Source organism: Grus americana, chromosome 3 (genome assembly GCF_028858705.1).
Source record: "Grus americana isolate bGruAme1 chromosome 3, bGruAme1.mat, whole genome shotgun sequence".
Classification (NCBI taxonomy): Eukaryota; Metazoa; Chordata; class Aves; order Gruiformes; family Gruidae; genus Grus; species Grus americana.
In genome coordinates, this window is record NC_072854.1 from 50,390,479 (window position 1) to 50,410,000 (window position 19,522).

The following is a 19,522-nucleotide window of genomic DNA, read 5'->3' on the forward strand; positions in this document are numbered from 1 at the left end:
GTCCAGTAGATGTGTTAGCAATATATGTGGTCTAAACGGAGGCACAAAGAGAGAAAGAGTGCATATATAACATAGTATATTACATTTCTTGATTTTCTTGTAAAAATAAAATTGTTTTCAGTGTTGGCAGGTACATTTTAAAACTGAGCGAGTCACACAAAACCATGCTGCTCCTAAGCCAACAAATATTAGGATCAAACATATGATGTGACCTCTCCCAAGTCAATATTCCCTCTTCCAATAATCTGCAGTCCATAAACAGCAACCTACATCTTGAGATACCCTGCATTGCAAAGATAAATGATTGACTCAGCAGGTATTTTATGATGACTAACTCTCAGTGAAACATTTTCTCTTGTCTACACACACAGCAAAAGAAATAGCAAGTGCGAGGCTTTTGATATGGACATCTGATGGCCATGGTGTGATTCACAGTCTGATGTTGCTTTATTTGAGAAGGAGGGGATGGAGAGAAAGAAAAGTCTGTTTCTGTTTGTTTGTTTTCTAATTGCTTGAGCTATTTTTTCTTTGACTCAGCAACTCTGAACAGTACATACTGTACTACTGTAACCGGCAATCAGGGCTGGGAAGTCAAATGGTGACGATGATAAAAGTAAATATCCTGCATTCTCAGAGGGATTAGGAGGAGATTGAAGAATTAGTCTTGTTATGGTTTCGTGTGGTGTCACAGTCACTTTCTGCATCAATGCTATCCTGTATGTAATCTTTAGACCTATATTTCTCAAGTGAAGTACCAAAAACAAGCAAGAAATCAGAACAGTTTTATTTTCACATATTTTTTCATTTATGAAACCCATTTGTTTAGATGATGAAAACATTCACTTTGCACAAGAAACCATGCCACAAAGAAAATGAAGGAGTCTTCTTGTTTTCAGTAGTGCTTAAGGCCTGTTTGGAGAGTGTCTTAAGAATGGAGTGGAGAGTGATTTTGACTGACATGAAATAATTTGATAATTGACATGAAAAAATTTGATTGACATCAAATACCCCATACCTCATGATACTTTCCTGTCAGTCTGCATACTACACAGTGAGAGTCGTGCTCATCAGGGCACGCCTTGGCTTGGTCGTCTCATTCAAAATGGTTTGAATCCCAGCTTCCAAGGTGAGCGTTTTGTGTTTTCGCATAAGGAAACACTCAAGCCTGTAATGGATTGCAAGGGATTCTGTCTGGAAGAGGAAGAAGTGCAGCCTGTGGAGTGCTTTGTGCAAGAAGAGATGCTCACTAATGCACTTGTGATCCTCATGTTCTGTGCCAAACTGCTTCATTAATGCAAGACATTCACTTGTCAGGATATGTTCAATGCAAGACTTTCTGGCTTCTTGGGGGAAGAGCCTCACTTTAGCCAGAATCATTCACTAGAGTTAGCTGGGTGTGAATTTTACGCAGACTATCCAGGCAGAAGATTTGGTGTTGATGGTCACTGGGGAGCAGATTCCAGAGACCTTCTCTTCCCTTCAAGAACTGGGAATTGAAGAATGTTTCTTACTCTGTCTTACAGGCTAAAAGCCCTGCAAAGCACATTCTTCCCCTTTCCAACGTGCTCTTCTGAGAAGTTTCAAGCGATGAGGAGGCTTTGCAGAAAGACAGTGGGATTCTTGGGAAGGATGGGCTTCCCACCCATATTCTTGCATGGACAGCAGTTCCCATCTGGTTCCTTTCTAGAGGATGCTGTTACAGATTTTTAATGCTTTATTCCATGCTCTTGCTTCTGATGTTCATCACAGTACTAGAATACCTAAATGTGTCCTCTTGTAGCCTTTAATTATGTGATAAAAGCCATGTCCATTTTAAAGCCTATCATTTTCCGGACAGGGTGACCTGTGGAAAACATTCTCTTGTGAAGAAATAGGACTTCACATTAGCTGTTGCTGACTTTCTCTTCTTCTGTGTTCCTTACCACATTTTTTTTTCCAGCTCAGGATGGTTCTCTGTGATTGTAATTGCACTATGTACATTTGATAATGCAGAAGTGACCTATTTTGTGCACAGTTTAGCTGATTCTGCAGTTGCCTGTAGGGTTTCCTAGCAATGTTCTTCAGCCGCTCCTTGTTTTACAAAAGCCTGATAAGTTAAGCATGGCCAGCACAACATACTGGAGGCAAGAAAAGTTCAAGGTAATGGAGGAGGATGAGCCATACAGGTGTGAATGGGTTGGGCCGAGTGTTTACAAGGCAAGGTGGAGGCCTCTGGAACAGATTGGAAGGACTAGAATAGATATCATGAAACGTATTAAACTGTTGGAGGTCCTTTGTACAAGTTTGTTAATACTCCAGTGACATGGCCAGATATTGTGCCCCTGTAGGCTCAGCAGTTAATGTATGATACCTCTGGCATCTGAGGTACGTACTCAACTATAAAAAAAAATAGATGAGCTGGGACCCATTACCATAAACACTGTCTGCAGTGCTAGCCCTGGTAACAGATTGTTCTGTGCCTCATTAAAAAGGAGATAGCACTGTCAGAGGAGTCAGTGCTTCATTTTGCCGTGTTTTCTACATAATCAGTTAATTTTGCTTAATAGCGCATTGCGTCGCAGATGCGCAAAAGGGCAGAGTCGCTTTGCTTTCTGCATAAAACCACGCTGGTGCAGCTGAAATTTTCATGGAGTGTGTTAGTGGGCAAGCTGACCTCAGCCAGTGTCCCTGCCTTAGCCTCAGCCTGGGTTCTCCCAACAGTGCTCTGGCCAAGCTCCGTGCTGGGAGAGATTCAAGGGACAAGTTCCTCAGACTACAAGTTAGATGTACGTATATAGATGTATATGAGGGTGGTTACTCAATTTCTGCTGCGCTTGTGCTTTTTTTTTTGTTTGTTTGTTTGTTTTGGTTTGGTTTTGGTTTTTTTTTAAATCTTGCATAAGGCACTGTGAAGGACTTCCCCGCTTTTCGTCAGGAAGTACTTCAGTGCCTGTCTTTCATCTAAGCATTATTTAGAATATAAAAGCTACCATTACTGATTTCTAACAAGATGAATCCAAATATGTCTATCTTAACATAGATCTTTACCTTTTACTGCCCTGTGAGTGCCGCTTATGGGAAGATTATTAACAAGTCAAATACAGTAAGGCAAACTATGTGGAGAAGCCGAGTTTAGACTGCTGTTTAGGGACAGATTATTAAAGATTACAACTTGAGGTTTTAGAAGATCAGCATATTACACAGTAATATGGCATATCCAACAATTAGTGCTAATCGTATACTGCTTACATTTGTAGTCAGACTGGATACGTGTAAACGGTTTTCCTCAGATGAAAATTAATATATTCAAAATAAGTAAGTATATTCTGTACTTACATATCCCAGTCTGAGAGTATTATAGGGATCTAAAAATAACTGAGTTTATAAACTCTGTAGTGTGGTGTCAACTTGTTTTAAAAAAAAAAGAATAAACATGCAAAAACTAATACTAGATGTGTGAAGGGCCCCTGTTTAGAAAAGTAGGTAGACATGTAATTAAGTTCATCTTTCTTCAGAAAAGCAGGCAAGCACCTGCTTAAATCTAAATGTGCTTAAGTTTTGTTTACTTCAAGAAATACTTAAGCACGTTTGAAGTTAATCATCCACACAAAAGATTTTTCCCAGTAAAGACTTGCACACACAGAAAAGGAGCAAGGCCTTCAAAACTTAAGTATGATTATAGGTGTAAGTGATGGGTTTGATTTTAGAAGAACCTGAAGGAAGTAAGTGCACAAACCTAATTGAAATTCAATGAGTCTGGAGCATCTAATTGTCTTGGGTCCCTCTGAGAGACTCGATCTCTTTTAAATGCTAACAACTGAGGGAGGTGGTGGCTCTTAAGAACCGATTTCACATTAGTGAACCGATTTCACATTAGCGCACCGACACCTTGCTGGATGTTTCTCCCCAGATGCTCAGTGTGAGAATGTAACTCTCTGCCTATGGTTTCTCCAGTATTGCCAAACACTGCTGTCGCTTTGAATATTTTTGTGATATAAAAAAACCACATCAAAATCTCAGTGTGTTTACAAACTTTAGTATTTATCACCCAGGGAGAATTGCAGAAGATAAAGTGGTGGGAGGAGGAAATCATGATTCCATTGCAGTAGTATGAGCAGAAGTTATGAGCAGAAGAGCCTTTTGGAAACTAGCAAGGTCCAGGTGAGATTTTTTTAATTAATATGTACCTCACCTGCCCCCCTCCCTTAGTCCAGGCATCCTACACAGGAAGATTTGGATCTAAACTTTATATTTTGCTCTTTCTCCACTTTTGAAAGATCAACCAAAACTTTAAAAAAATCCTTGAATTTGAGGTGCTTGGTCAAACTTATTCCATCTGAAGCAATGGCTGCAGCTTCCCAGGGGATGTTCCCGTGCTCGCTGAGGTTAACTTCATCTCAGGGCACAGAGAGGAGCACTGCTTCTGACAACCACGACTTCCATGGCAATGACCCTACGAAGGGCTTCGGTTGTTCTGTGTCCTCCCTCTTCTCCCCACGTCCCCCACAGTTCCCTCTTTCCTCCCTTTCTCCACCAATGTCAATTCTTCTGCTCTTTAGCAGGCCAGTTCAGAGAGCTGATCTGGGCAAAATCTGTCAGGAAGAAGGAGAAGGAAAAAAAAAAAAGTGCACTGTGGGAGCCCTGTTAGGACCAGTGCCACCCAACATGAGCCTGCGCTCACATCGTGATGGTGGGCCTGTGTGTAAGCAGGCAGCTCTCTAGACTAGGGAACTACTAAGGGTGGAAAATGATGCACCAGGAGAAAAGCAAGGGTATTTTTACGTTGGGCTGGTGACCTACTCGTGCAACCACCTAAGCAGCTCCAAACAATCCTGGGGGCCTGTTGTGGTTTTGCCCCAGCCGACAGCGAAGCCCCACGCAGCCACTGGCTCACTCCTCCCTGGTGGGATGGGGGAGAGAATCGGAACAGTCAAACTGAGAAAACTTGTGGGTTGAGATACAGACAGTTTAATAGATAAAGCAAAAGCCACATGCGCAAGCAAAGCAAGACAAGGAATTCATTCCCCACTTCCCCTGGGCAGGCAGGTGTTCAGCCATCCCCAGGAAAGCAGGGCTCCATCACGCCTAACGGTGACTTGGGAAGACAAAGGCCATCGCTCTGAATGTGTCCTCCCTTCCTTCTTCTTCCTCCAGCTCCTTATATGCTGAGTGTGACGTCATATGGTATGGAATATCCCTGTGGTCACTTGAGGTCAGCTGTGCTGGCTGTGTCCCCTCCCAACTCCTTGTGCACCCCCAGCCTCCTTGCTGGTGGGGTGGTGTGAGAAGCAGCAAAGGCCTTGGCTCTGTGTGAGCACTGCTCAGCAGTAACTAAAATATCCCTGAATTACCAACACTGTTTTCAGCACCAGTCCAAAACATAGCCCCATACTAGCTACTCTGAAGAACATTAACTCTCCCCCAGCCAAAACCAGTGCAGGGCCAGGCCTGGGCAGCGGGAGAAGAGATCTGCTTGAGGCAATGCTGCCTCTGCAAAGCACGGCTTTTGCCCTGCTTGGCAGGTGCGTGTTTCACAGCCATAGCGGCAGAGATGCGATGCTGCTGCACACAGATGCATTGGGACATGAAGATGAATGCCTTTAAAGAGAAAGGGGAAGGTCTGGGTCACTGGTGTTAGCTATTAGGACAGTAGGACGGGAGTGTTGTCAGTGCACCGCGCTGGGCAAGGCCAGCCCTGACGTTTGAGCCGTGTGGCCCATGGCATCCCTGGCCGTGGGCAGGCAGTGGCGCATGCTGCTTCCAAATTGCAGGTTGCTTAGATCATGGGGTCTTGTGTAACAGGGCCTACAGGATCTCTGGGATGCCTTTTTTTTTTTTTTTAATTAAAAATGACTGGCAGCAATATGCCCTTCTAAAGTTGGCATACTTCTCCATTCGCTCTTCCACTTGCACGTAGACACATACAGCCAAACTCACGCAGCAGCCTGTCACATGCAATTTGTATTCTTTGTTTGAGAAGCAGCCTATAGACAAAACCCGTTTGCTTCTCCCTTTTGTTGCATTAAGCTATTACTGAGGGGATTTTGGAGGCGCGGATGGGTTAGGCGCCTGATTTCTGCTGACTTGAGTAGGAATCAAGGCACCTACTACTGCCTCTGGTGACTGAAAATCTCCCTACAGGTTTTGGCTCACTGAAAGCTGCTTCATTTTGTTTGGAAAAGGATGAATAAGTCTTTAAATAAGGAGTGCGTGCTCTTTGGGGGTAAAGGCCTTGTTAAATAAAGTGAAGCCTGAAATGCTGGGGCTAGTAGTGGCTTCATTACGTGATTTTTTTTAGTCTCATATTTCTACTGCAGGGAGTGAGGCAGATGGCCAGAACTTTCTGCTACCCTGCCTTGTTCCTTCTTTTGTTAAATTTGGTGATGGTGGACCATGTCTCCATGTGGCTGCTACACCAGGCTGGCTTCTAGCACAGGTGTGTGTGATGTTTGTGTGTGATGGTTGTTCCTTGGGATCTCTTTGTGAGCTTCACACCTTTTCCCAGGTTGTCTCCTGCAATGCCAAAGTGCAATTTCTCAGTGACTTTTTTGTTTTGATTAACGGAGTTAACCCTGGTTATTATATTTATTGGGTGGGGGGGGCACGGACTGTTAGACGCATGAGGAGTTTGTAAATGCTGGAGAAATACCATCACACAGGTAATAGCAGGTTTTGCATAGTTAGTAGGTTTCAGAAGCTCACACCAAAGCCTGTTTTTAAACAAGAAACCACTTTGAAGGAAATTGAAAACATCTCACATAGTGCAGCCTGCACTTTCTATCTCAAATCTTTTCCTGTCTCTTTATAGTATCCAGTCCTTGATATAGCATAAGCACCATAAAAACTTAATGCTGTTATGTTTAAATCAGAGCAAGTTAAAACATTTAATAATTTATAATTGCGCATGCAGTATAATTGCATTTCTGTTTTACTGTTTGTGGCTGGGTTTAACACCCAGGCATTTACAAGAGTCCTCTGCATCATGGGGCATGTTCTGCTCCAGCTCCGCTTTCCAAGCTCCCACCGATGTTCAACAGACATCCTCTTGTAGCTGCAGGAGAGACCAGGATTGTACCTTTTTTTTAAAAAAAAAATCTGCTTATTTTCCGAGGCACAAGTTTGGATTTCCCAGCGTTGACACGGAGGTTAATGGTCAGGATCCCAATCAGCGCTGCACGGCCGTTTCTGCACCCGCTGCCCAGGGTGGTGGGGTGGGAACACTAGGTTCTGCCTGCTTTGCTCCTGCAGGACACCTGCAAAGTTCATCTGCTTGTAAGCTTGTTTGCACTCACTTCTTAAACAATGTATGCTATGTGCATTGTTTGTTTTTCACATTTTTAGTCAAGCAGAAAGGCAACTTTTTGCACTTTATGCCAAAAGTGACAGAAGTATTTTCGCCATGTTTATAACTGGACTCAGTAATGAGCTTAACCATTTAGTACCTGTTGTAAAGTAAGCTCAGTGGGAGGGTTTAAAAGTTGTAGTTCGGGCATGTACTGAAATATATTTACTTCAGCTTTACTGGGAGGTGCACAGATACTATGGGCTGTAAGAAATACAAGGGAACTTGCAGTGAAATCTTAGGCAATCATTAGCATGGATGATTTTGATATGTAGATTATTATACAACAAATAATACATGTTCTGGTTTTTGAACCAAAGCTATAATTCAGCTAAGAGGCTCAATATAGTACAAATGAAGGTAGGATCAAAACTGGCACTCTTTTCCTTTATTCCTACAACTTTTCTAACCTTTTTTTCCAGTTCTTTTTTGGGCTTTCACAACACCAGGAGAAAAATATAAAAGGCTGGTGGGCATAACCTCTGATTTTCATGTCATTCTACCTATTCATATACATTTTTTTCACAAATTCTATATGTCTTCAGTGGAAAGGAGCTAGCAGCAATACTGAGAGTCCCAGGAAAGGTGCTTCCATTTTTCACTTGAGAGGGCAATGCAATACTACAGAGTGTATTACAGGCTTGGAATATCCCTTATTACAATCCTGAGTATTAAGATTAATGTCATGACATGTGAGTTATTATTTTGCAGTGCCAGTCACCGCAAACATCCTCTTGCACTAAATGTATGGAGCAACGTATCGGGTTGGGACAACAGATCATCTGGGGGGGGGAATGCAGACTGCAGTGTTTCCTGTAACATACTGTTTATTTTCACCACTTACCCAGGCTGACTTTTTCTGGCGAAAGCCCAGCACCTACACCTGAGGACTTCATGCCAAACTTAGTAGTTTGACAGAAGCAGTACAGCAACATGGATGATTTTTTTTTGGTGGAGATTTCTTTCTGTAGGAAAGGGCAGTGTGAAGGCTCTTCACCAGGATCGTTAATGACAGGATGCAATAGCCTTGCTGCTGCCTCATTAGCGTGGTATTAAGAACGTGTTTCATGGAGTCTCCATCAATAGCATTGCCAGCTTTTAATATGTAGCAGGAGGAGCAAGGTCTCCATTAAGACCTTGACTCACGGGGTGGTGGGGTGAAGCTCACACCTTCTCTGTGCTGGGCAGCCGTGCTGTGCCAGTGGAGGCTCACCCTGGAGGGAAGACAGGCAGCGTTGGTCCTGCCAGCCCTGCCCCGAGGGCTGTGTCGGGGATAGACTAGACGGGCTTCGTCTTGTGGATAAGGCAGGAGACATAGCCTGATCCTGTGGGTGGGGATTACAGCCAGAGGCTGCCAAAGGAGCATACCGAATGAGTTTATATCCCGGCTGTGCACCTTGCTGGCCAGAGGCACCCTTTTGGCTGGTGAGCCTCCCATCCCAACAGTCCTGGGCTATGCTTGCGGGGTGCTGTCTGCCCCCCTCCAGGAAGCTTTCTCTGCCCTCTGCACACAGCTGATGTCACTGGAACTGGGGTCTTTCCCCAGCCCGATCCCTTATGCAAGTCTCGGCATGGCTTTTTCCCTGCGTCCTACAAGAGGGGCAAGATTCAGCATCCCCCTCCTCCTGCCGCAGCAGCCCAGGGGAGTGAGCCCTTTGGGGGGCCAGGTACCACCAAGGTGGCAGGTACAGAGCCTGAGCCCCGGCTGCTCGGGCAGCCCCCTGGCACGGCTAGAGCACAGTCGGTTCCGTGTGTTGTGGCTTGCACGCCTGCTTGCGTCCCCTTGGGTCTGGGTACTAATCCTGGCTTGAAATTTTAAATATTGACACAGTTAATTCCTGACTGCTTCAGCCTGCAGAAACTGGTCTCTGATAAGGCTGTGTTTAATAAGGATATTCGTTGTAAAGAGCTTTGTTGGCTAGACAGAGCTTTACCTTGCTGAGCTCTGCTCTAGCAGGCAAGGAAGAGAAGCACTCCCAGCAGTGCTCCCTTCTTTCAGCCTGGCAGCACGGTGGAGTAGGAGACACAGGGGGGTGATACCTCTTTCTTCCCCCAAAAAATAGCCACAAAATGCCTTTACACAGTCAGCTGCAAGCAGCATGAGGAGCCAGGGTAAATATACTGCTGCAGTAAGCCTAAACTCTTAAACAAATGCCAAAAATAAAAGCAGCCTACCTTACTTTTTCCACCTTACATAGCAGTTTCCAACCACATCAAGTGAAAAGTCTAGGTGGGTGTATAGTGTTTATCATCACTGAGTAATACACATTACATTAGCTGGGACATTTGTTTAGTTCCTGACTACTGGTTTTAAAATGGTTTTAGTGAGGGCAGGAAAAATTACTTAGGTTTATATTATCACCTAAGAGATAGGAGAGTGTTCCTGATTTGGGGAGGAAAGCTGGGAAAGTAATACTTCTTTTTTTTTTTTCTTTTTTTCTTCCACTACAACTGCAAGCAGATTGAAAGGCAGACAGTGGAAATGTAGAATCCAGCAATACAGGATTGCTTCTGTAAGAGATGGTGTCAGAGTGGTTTCCGTCGCCACATTTGTTTACAGCAATTGTGTCCTTCAGTATTTGAAAATTGTTTATATAGGTGGCAGCAAAATTTTCTATCCAAAGCAATGAAAAATTGAAAACAGATCCACATCTGAAACTGTACTTTTTTTCCCCCCCTGTAATATCTCTTGTATGAAATATTGCAAGCCTCTTTCCACAGAGACTTGGCCCTGGCTAAATTGCACCTGAAGGTGAGCACTAACCGGTCCATGGAGGGTGGCTCGCTGCAGTGTGGGAAGCAGGTGATTCTGCAGCATCTCTGACCTGGGGGTGGTACGGGCGGTGTAGAGATCACCAAGGGAGCAGCAGACACGGTGCCGCTGTTGTAGCGATGAGGGCAGGTGTTGTCAGTAAGGTCAGCATTGAAAGTGCTGTTTTGGCCCTCTGCATTCTGTGAACGGTGGTGGTGCAATGCCAGGGCTGAGTGGGCTGCAGGGGGATGTCACCGGTACATGGGAAGGGATGGATTGAGGAAGTCCGTGGAAGCAGAGTGAGAGGCAAAGATTGACTCTACCGGTGTTTTGCAGGCTCTGAAAGTCAGAAACATACCAAATATAGAGCCAGAGGATATGTAATAGCTAGCATAGGGGAATGCTGGTGCATATGGAAGTGCTGGACAAAGAAAACCTTGTTACCTTGCAGGGCTTTAGCCTTTGATGCATTCATTTCAGTCACAGGATGTTCAAGTTTAGCCAGGAGTTGGCAGACAGATGGACCGCGAGGCAGTTCACAGAGTGACTCAGTCTAGGCAAGCGCGAAGAGTCATCCACATAAAGGTAACCTATTACAGTATTTTCACAGAAACTTCTCCCCCCCCCCAGGTTTTCATGTTTTTGTGGTAATGCTTGCGTTTTCGTTCATGGTAGTTTTCCAGTTGATATGTTGCTTCCCTGCCTGCTCTGCCACACAGTCATGCAGAACCGAGATACAGGGCTTTTGTTGGCATGACCCATCACCTGGCCATCGTTGGTGGCTAGGCGGTCTTGCCTTTTTGAGGAGCTGTCAGACAGAAGTACAGTCAGCGTAAAAATGGTGGCAGTGTCCCTGTATTTCCTTGCCACCTCCCTGCTCTCCTTCACCGGCCACAGCAGTTATGCTTCCTTGTGTTAGCTTCATGGAGAACCGAGAAGCAGCTGTGACGTGTGATTCAAGGCACTCGTCCGGCTGCTCATTGCTTGGTGTGACCCTGTTTCTGCAGTCAGGCAAACTCTTTAGGAACAACTGTTTCACGTGGCCTTTCTTTCTAGAAAGCCGTGGCTGTGTCACGTGGTGGTGGTGGTGGTGTTTTTTTTCTAAATGAAGAGGGTAGGAGAAGCACTGTATTTATTTATGCTGCGTTTTCTCAGAGGGAGCTGAATAGGAAAGTTTCTGCTCTGAATGGGGGTAGAGAGATTTCTCCTTTGGATCGAGGTTTATCAGTTTGTTATCTTCTTGTTTGATGCCTGTTAAATTGCTGTGGAAGCACCAGAGTGAGGAGCTAGTGATCTTTTCAGAAGTAAAACAAATAAAAAAAAAGGATTAAATAGTTTCTTCTCTGAGGCTAAAATTACAGTTATTAAGTGCTTCATCTGTTTTATTGGTAGAGAAACCTTTATGGTTTGTTCCAAGTCATTTACTTGAGAAGGGCAAGAAGAAAGTCTGTAGCCCCTTTCTGTTGGTTCAGATGTATTATCACGTGTGTTGCTAGTACTAATTCCTCTTCCCGTACCTCGCTGCCTGCATCCTCCTCATTTGGGGCATGAGTGTTGTGCCTCCAGTCACTTTAATAGAAACACCATGGTCTTGAGACAAATTCCCCCTTTTTCATATGCTATTATTATCATTTGGTTTATTTCTCTGGGCATGCAAAGATGAGAACAGCTTGCACAGAGCTTGCAATCTTAGCAATGAAAAGGAGAAGCTAAAGGAAAAAATAACTTTGGGGAGAGAGGAGAAAATCGTCACGGTTTTAACTTCAGGTGCCTCTGTGCCACACATGAGTAGCGAGGCAGTTTTGATCTTGGGTGCTCTGAAACAAGCCCCAGGTCTCAGGATGCTTCAGGAGCCTCAACTCCCAGCTTGGACATCCAAGATGCCTAAAGGTGGGCAGCGTGGCTCGTCCCGCTCTTCCTCACCCTCTGTCCCCAGCGTGGTGCACATACACCCCAGTGTATGCCCCACTACTGCGATGTTTACTGTAGGGCAGTGTGGGGTTGGTTTAATATCAAAATAGTTTTAAAAACAACCATGCAGGCAAGACAGTGGCTGCTGGTAAAATGACTCTGGGAAGATGCCTCAGGGGGGATTAAGATACAATGCCGAAGCTATTAACTGGGAAGATCCTACCTCCTCAGCTCCAGTTTGTTTTGCCAGTGTTAAGAAGGAACAGATCAAAGGAACTATAAACAGTTAAAAAACCCTCTCCAGACAGAAAGGAGGCCAGTTGTTTGGGAGCTGCTCGCTGGGAGCAGACACCTGCCTGCGAGTTTGCAGGAATCGCGGCTTCTCAGCAGCTCCTGAAATGTGGTGGCACGGGACTGAGCTAGGAGAGACATATGTCCTCTTTTGTATCAGTTTTAGAAAACATTATGCTGCTACCTTCTGTTAGTAGTAAACTGTATTCTAATTTGAGAAAGCTGATTCATGGGGCTGCTAGTGCCAGCGACCGATGGGCCCCGGGGTCCCCAAGTGCCACCCCGCAGAGCTGCGGTCCCCAAGCCCCGGTGGGCGCTTTTGGAGAGGGAGAAGGGGCGCAACCGTGCTGGGGAGCATGTATGTCACTGCAAGCCTCTGTGTTGTGCACTGACCCCTGCACATCCCAGGGGAAGCAGTAAATCCTTGCTGGCCCTTGAGGAGGAGGGTGCGATGGGACTTGGGCAGGTAAGGTCAGGCACCTCCCAGCCCTCCAGCAGCAGTGCTGCATCCTTTGTGGGAGGCAGTTATGGCCACGGGTACCAGCACAGTCTTCAGCTCAAGGTGTGGAGCTCCAGGAAGCTTGAGCTTTTTGAGCAGTCTCCTTTCCAGTCTGTCCTGCCTTCTCCGAGGGTTTTAAAAATCTACTTTTCCAATAAACAAGAGTCTCAGTCTGTCCCCCTGTGCTTCCTCGCCTATCCCTCTCCAGAAAAAGGAATTGCTTGGCCCTGCTGGCAGAGAGCCTCTCGTAAATCTCCGCAGGCCAGATGGTTTGTAATTTATTGCCCACCTACCCCACCAAGTATTTTCAAATTACTCATGTTACTTGCTGGCCTGTCTCTTACCGTCCATTTTCCCCTTGTTTCCCTTCTAGCAAAGTATTTATCCGAGGCCTTTCACACACATAAAAATCTTCAATTTAGATGCATCACTTTCAAAGAAGTCCATCTTCTCTGCTTTGGATAAGGTTTGTCCCTCTTGACTTTGACTTCTCTGTAATAGGAACCTGTGTTGCGGAGGAATCTGTGGCTATTGAGTTGCCTCTTGCATCTGCTAGAGGCGTTACTTGAAGCAACAGCCTCTGAATTTAGGAGGCTTAAACCATGTCCTTTCCTGGATCTTTCCTGCCACTTGTCGTTTCTTGTATGTGAAGTTGTTTATTTGGCTAGATGATGGCAGCCTTGGCTTTTGCTATCTCTGCAGACACATATGGTCCTGCTGATAGAGAGTCCTGTGCGTCTGCCTCAGATTTGCGGGTGACAGTGTCATGTGCAGAAAGAAATGGGTGGAGTTGGCTGCACTGTACGGCGTGCAAGGCTCTGCAAAATCCCTATCTGTGGGAATTGCTAGTCAGCTCTTATCGGTCACGTCCCGACGCAGTGAGTTGTAGAAATCAAATTAGCAGACAAGTCAATTGCTTACGTCAGTCAGAAGTTTTGCACTGGGGATGATGTGATAGTCCAGGGCCCTTCGCTGAGTAGCATTCCCGGGTTTGATTACGAGGGCTGTAGCAAAATGAAAACCTGACAGTGCAGTTTTGTTTCTGTCTTGCTCCCCCACCCCCCCCTTTCTTGCTCAAAACATTTTTTTCTTGCTGTCATTTGGGGCAAGCAGAGCAGAGAATCTGTCCTTGCTATAAAAGCAGAGAAAGCTTTGCCCCGTTACTTTATAGAACAAGTTGTTGTGACGTACCACGCAGTTCCTCACACCACTCAGTAGTTCATTAGTCTGTCATTGTGTACAAGCATATTAAATGATAAGCTAAAAAACACAAGACAGTACAACGGTCCATTAAAATTCATAAAGGATATCAAATATTCAAAGTAAGGGATGTAAAAAGAAGCCGTTTGCTGTAAATACTAATACCTGTAGTTGCATAAACATAATGAAGAAGTGCCGTGCACTGTCAAGCAGTGGACTGCTGCTCACAAACCCATGGCTGCCTGAGAATCCCTGCAGTCATTTATCTCCGGAGAGCTGCTACCGCTTCAGCAAAAGGTCTCCTTCAAAACCTCCAGTCTGTCATGTGAACCTCTTCTCCTAAACAAACACCATGGCTAACATGATATCAGAGGCAAGATCAATTACTTGCAAGCTCGCAGTGGCATGGGGTAACAAGAATGATGTCATTCATTTCTAGTGTCTGGGGCAAAAGCATTGGACCTCTTGCTTAACATTTTGGAGGGCTTTTTTTTTTCTCCCCTGTACTGCTTTCCCTGGAATATTTACATCATATGTCATGATATCCTCTAGTAATTCTTAACTTTCTTCATAACTGCAAATGCCTATATTAGCAAAGTGGAATTGAACTTCCCAAGTACAGGCAACAGGCAAACTTTAAGGTTTTAAGGGCAGGCCTTCTGAATGAAAGCTTCAGAGCTCCCATCAGTTCTTCCAACAGCACATCCTAAATCCAGTTTCAGCTGCATCCCACCTTTTGGAAGAATATCCAGCCTTAAATGCAAAAACTTCAGGCAATGGAGAATTCACCCTGCCTTTAAGTGTGTTTTTCGGAAGGTTAATTACCTGCACTGCTAATATGTACATGTTATTTCTGCCGTGGTTTTGGTTTCCAAATACTTGGGCCTCGTTAAAGCTTTGTCTGCTAGAAATACGGTCCCCAGCCTCCTCTACCCAAATCTGTAATAAATTAGTTTTCGAGGCTTTTGTCTGTAGCGATTCTAAAAATAATTTCTTATTGGAACCCAATTGAATCCGAGGGAAGTGAGGTGATAATCAAATGATGTCACCCTCACGTCTTGCGCTGCATCTTGCCGCCTGCCAATACTAGCAACTGTTGCTATGTACCCAGGGGAAAGTGATACTCCCAGCCTTTTCTTGGTGCTGAAAAGCACTCCTTTCCAGTGCTTGTCAGGCCCCTGGGAGCTGCTGACGTCTGTCCGAGGCTTTTCATTTTAGCCTTCCTTGTTGGGATGGCCATGGAGAAACATGGATCGTGTCCTGTTGGATTCTTTGAATTTTTCCTGTTCTTGAAGAAGACTGTTTCCCAAAATCACTGCTGGTCTGGAGGACCAATGTGATCTAACCTGCAAAGTGTCTCTGTCGTAGCGTTTGGGAGAGAGCGCTGGGCTCTGGGGTGGAGAGCTCGCTGCAGTGTGTGTGGCGATGTCCAAAAATCAGGACAACAGCATGACACCATGACATTTCCCAGCCAGTTTATTTCCTTTTCTCAGTAGTACCCCTGCAAACTTGGCTGATGGTGGGACCCTCCCCCCAGCTTTTCTCTGGGTACTTCCAAAAAACTAAAAATAAAACCCCACCAAAACAGCAGGGTTCGTTGTCATTTGACACGTGGGGCTCCAGAAGTTCTTCCATATTGAACCCAGTCCTGTTGTCAGCAGCAACAGGTAGCTGGTTGCGTTTCTTTCCAGTAAGAGTCAGCATGAACAGGGGGGTTCAGTACCTGGCAAATGGCGTTCAGCACATTGCAGGGACCAGTCGTCAACAAGACTAGAGTTGTGGATTATTTTTTTCCCATGCTCTCCTAGCAAAACATGCTGTCGGGGTGTCTTGGATCTGCTGTTGATAAGACTTTTTATTGACGGTGCGTGCTCATGAAAGGGTAGATGCCCCTCCTGACGAGCATGTGATGACTATTAATACTTACAAGAGTTCGGCTCTGGCGCCGTTACGACCTTCCTGACAGCGCTGCTCCTCTGCAAGGCAGAGCCCCCCCGGTTTGTGGAGACCTCTCCAACACTCCCCGCATCAGGCTGACCTCTCTCGGTCTGTGCCTGGGACTGAGCAGACAGGCCTGGCATTATTCCCCCTGCGTTGGCTGGGTTGTTTGCCTGGAGTCACCGAACGTTGTGCCCTCCTCTGGTTCTGCCAGCTGGCCCCTTCCCCGGCGGGAGGGGAGCTGCAGGTGCGGGGCTCTTCCGTGTCCGCCTGTGTCCCCGAATGACTTCCACCCACCCGGGACTCAGGGTGGAAACCTGGGAGCGAAACAAGTCAAACGTTCATAAAGCCCCAGTTAGCGCCAGCACGTCTTGGCAGCCGCTCCCTGCCCTGTCTGCATTTAAAAGGGTTGGCTTACAGTTTTTGTCTTCATTTTGCTACAGTTGTTATCTAAATGTGCAAGCTCCAACTTTGTGTTTTTGGGCAGCGTAAGGGTGCTGGATTGCAGCATGCGATCCTGATTTTGTACAGGACATCATTTTTTATTTTAAATGTGTACGGTTGCAAACAGCATTGTACCCGTTTCCAGCAATGCCCTAACTCTGGGGAGGGAATGGGGGACGGAGAAGGGACACGGCAGAAGAAAGCGCTCTGTGTTCGCTGGCCGGTGTACCAGAGCGATGGGATGGGGCTGAAGCACCAAGGTGTTTTACAGTGTTGTAATTCCCAGAGACTCTTTTCCAAGCGTGTATGTAGTCTCAATATATAGCAGCAATGTGGTGTTAATTGACATCTAAGTGCCCATAAATGGTCAAGTAAAGTTATTTAAAGTTAGTATTTTGCCTTTTACCAAGCGAAAAAACCAAAGTTATCTAGGTGGAAAAAAGGATAGGTGGAAAAAACCGGCAGAGTACCAAACTGTGACTCGTTCAAAGTAGCTTGTGAAAGTATCTTGAGGTCGTCTTTCCTGAAAGCCTTTGAAATTCAAAGACTATGGCCTCTTGCCTCTTGGCGCACAGACCAATTCCTTCTCCTCTTCCTGGCAGATTCTGCCTAACAGTTGCCCTTTTTTTTCCTCTTTCAAATACCCATGAATCACAGAGCTTGCTCGTTCTGCTTTTCTTCATTCGGGTCTAAAGCCTTAAGGACTGTGTCGAAGTAGCGAAGAGGACAGCATGTCCTGGATGCTAGAGCCAAGGGAGAGGGGGTGGGCAGAGGGAAGAGATGACCCTGTCTTCAGGCTTCAGTCCTAATCCTGCAAACTTTTTCTCCCACAAAGAGTCCCACAGAGGTCAGCCAGACTTCTTGCACGAACGGCGATTACTTGCTATTCAGCATCATGCTCAGATTATGCTTAAAGTTATCATAATAACATGGCCAGAGTTTGTGATAAGGCATGGATGGGGTGCTTTAAGCCAACTGAATGAAGAGGCTGCTGAAGATGTGTGTGGGATTAATTAAATAGAAATTTTGCTTGTTTGGCAGGCAGGGCTGAGTTAGGCCAAACTCCGGAACTCAGAGAAAGTGGCTCCCTAAAATGTGCATATAAATGCAGTGCCACGCATGTGCAACATGCACTCCCTGGCATTGGCCCCAAGGAGGAAGGTTAGTCCAAGCACGCGTGATCTTTCCAGGAATTATCTGCCCAGGTGGCCCAGTTCCCTGCGTGCCAGTATCTTGTGCGCTCCCGTGTATGGCACTGAGATCAAATGAGGAGGCAGGGTTTCAAACCGCCCCGTACTCCCGTTGCATTTGTGATTACGTTGTTGGCTCTTGCAGCAGGAACCATTTGCTGGGGCCCAGAGCTGCAGAGCAGCTTGACCAGTGCAGCCTCGAGCCAGGGCCATTGCTCACAAGCGTGGTGCTGGAGCAGCAGGAGAGAAATGAAAATGAGCAAAAATTTCACCCTGTTGTGCCATAATGCCTTATGAGTACATTTAGGGTCTCCTAATACAGAAGGCCTGTCAGGTAGCTGCAGTTACTTTCCTGGAAAATCATCTTCAATCCTGACTGTTCTGCTGGACAGATATTTTCTGGCATATGCCTATATTAAGCTACTTCACTAAAATGTAACTTACTAAACTGCAACATACAAGCCACACGGAGTCCAAAGTGCCCAGCGCCTCTGCAGCATTGGAAAAAAGGAAGCTCTTCTATGCCTATAGCTTTAAGATTTCTCACCTGACTTTAATTGCTTTTGACACACTCATTTAAGGCCAGTGGGGCAGGGGGGGACAACTCTTCAGCATGAGTTAAACAAGAGGAACCCAAGTGCTGCCTGCTCCTGCCCATGCAGGCAGAGTGCCACAGGGGCAACAGCTGATGAAGATGGCAGCTGCTGCAGATGCAGGGAAAGACAAGTACCCCATCTGCTCCCTCCCGCTGTCATCCCCCTCTGTTGACAGCATTGTTGTTTGTCCTGCCGAAACCTTCTGTGGCTATCGCTACTCATCTCCCCGAACGCCCAGAGTATGGTGAGAGGCTGGGCTGCCTCCCAGCGTCTTCCTCCTTATTTATGTGTCACAGGAGGAAAAAAGCTAGACACAGATAGGTTGTCCAGGGTCATCCTGTTGTAGTTATGATGATGGCAACAATTCATAGCTGAAGCATTTGATTTGTTAACCTTATAAAAAGATGCCATTAAATACTGTATTTAGCTCCTCAGGGGAAGTAGCCTAGTTTCTTTTTCATTTTCCTTTTCTCATCCCTGTTTTAACATTAGTGACTCAGCTGTCATTCTGCTTTGGAAGGGTCGCTGGGGTTATAGCTGTGATTGGATGGCATCGAGAACCCATTTCTGCTGAAAATAATTAATATGCTGCATTTTCACCTCAAAAAAAAGCCTGATACAAAACGACTAGAAGGTTTTCATTAACTTCTGCAAGCTTTGAAACTTGCATGTGAATGAAATTGGAAATTTCAGTGTGTCTCCTCTTGTTTATCCTTGTCAACAAGGCAAAGACTGGTGCATATCTGATCCTACACATTGAGGATATTCCTGTTCAAGTCCAGAAAGCAGCTTACTTAGATACATGCAAAAGCCTTTGCAGGTGAGAATCTCACTTTGCAACAGGGCACATGGTCAAGATCCTACAAACAGAATGAGTTTCCACCAGCTTTTGAAAAAATCTGACTAGACACAAGTGTGGACTCTTCCATCTCCTTAATTTTTTCATTCCCCACTTTACTAATCTTAACCTGGTTCAAAAAATAGCCTGGTTCAAAAAGTAGCCTGGTTCATTTCTGTTTTTCCAGATATCCCATTTCCTCTAAACTTTAATCACAGGAAAAAATGAAAAGCAGAAGAAGGAGGGGGAAAAAAAAGCATAAAGCTAGTTTGTGTTAGCCCGGTTTATATTTTGCATATCAATTCATATTATAAAAGTATTAGCAGACCTGTCATAATGTATATTCATACATGTTGCTCATGGTGCTTGGTAGTGGGTCCCTTCCCTTTCCCAGAAGGAGGGTAAATATCCCCATGAGCATTTGCCAATGCTCCTTTCTTTGTGTCCTCCTCTATTAAGCTGCAACTTGAAGGTGCTTGTTTCTTATGTACCTTTGTTATGAAAATGATACCTGGCATGCTCAGGAGGCCTGGCATTCTTGA

General features: G+C 45.4%; 1 protein-coding gene and 1 long non-coding RNA gene across 5 annotated transcripts in view; one reads left to right on the plus strand and one right to left on the minus strand.

Moving 5' to 3' along the window:
- FOXO3 (forkhead box O3) overlaps nt 1-19,522 on the plus strand; it is a 96,785-nt gene that overhangs the window by 47,399 nt on the left and 29,864 nt on the right. The gene's annotated exons all lie outside the window — the stretch shown is intronic.
- Nucleotides 2,814-10,695, minus strand: LOC129204822 (uncharacterized). Its single transcript, XR_008576511.1, has 2 exons — nt 10,518-10,695; nt 2,814-10,412 (listed from the first exon to the last, which is right to left on the minus strand). It is a non-coding gene; the product is annotated as an uncharacterized LOC129204822 (long non-coding RNA).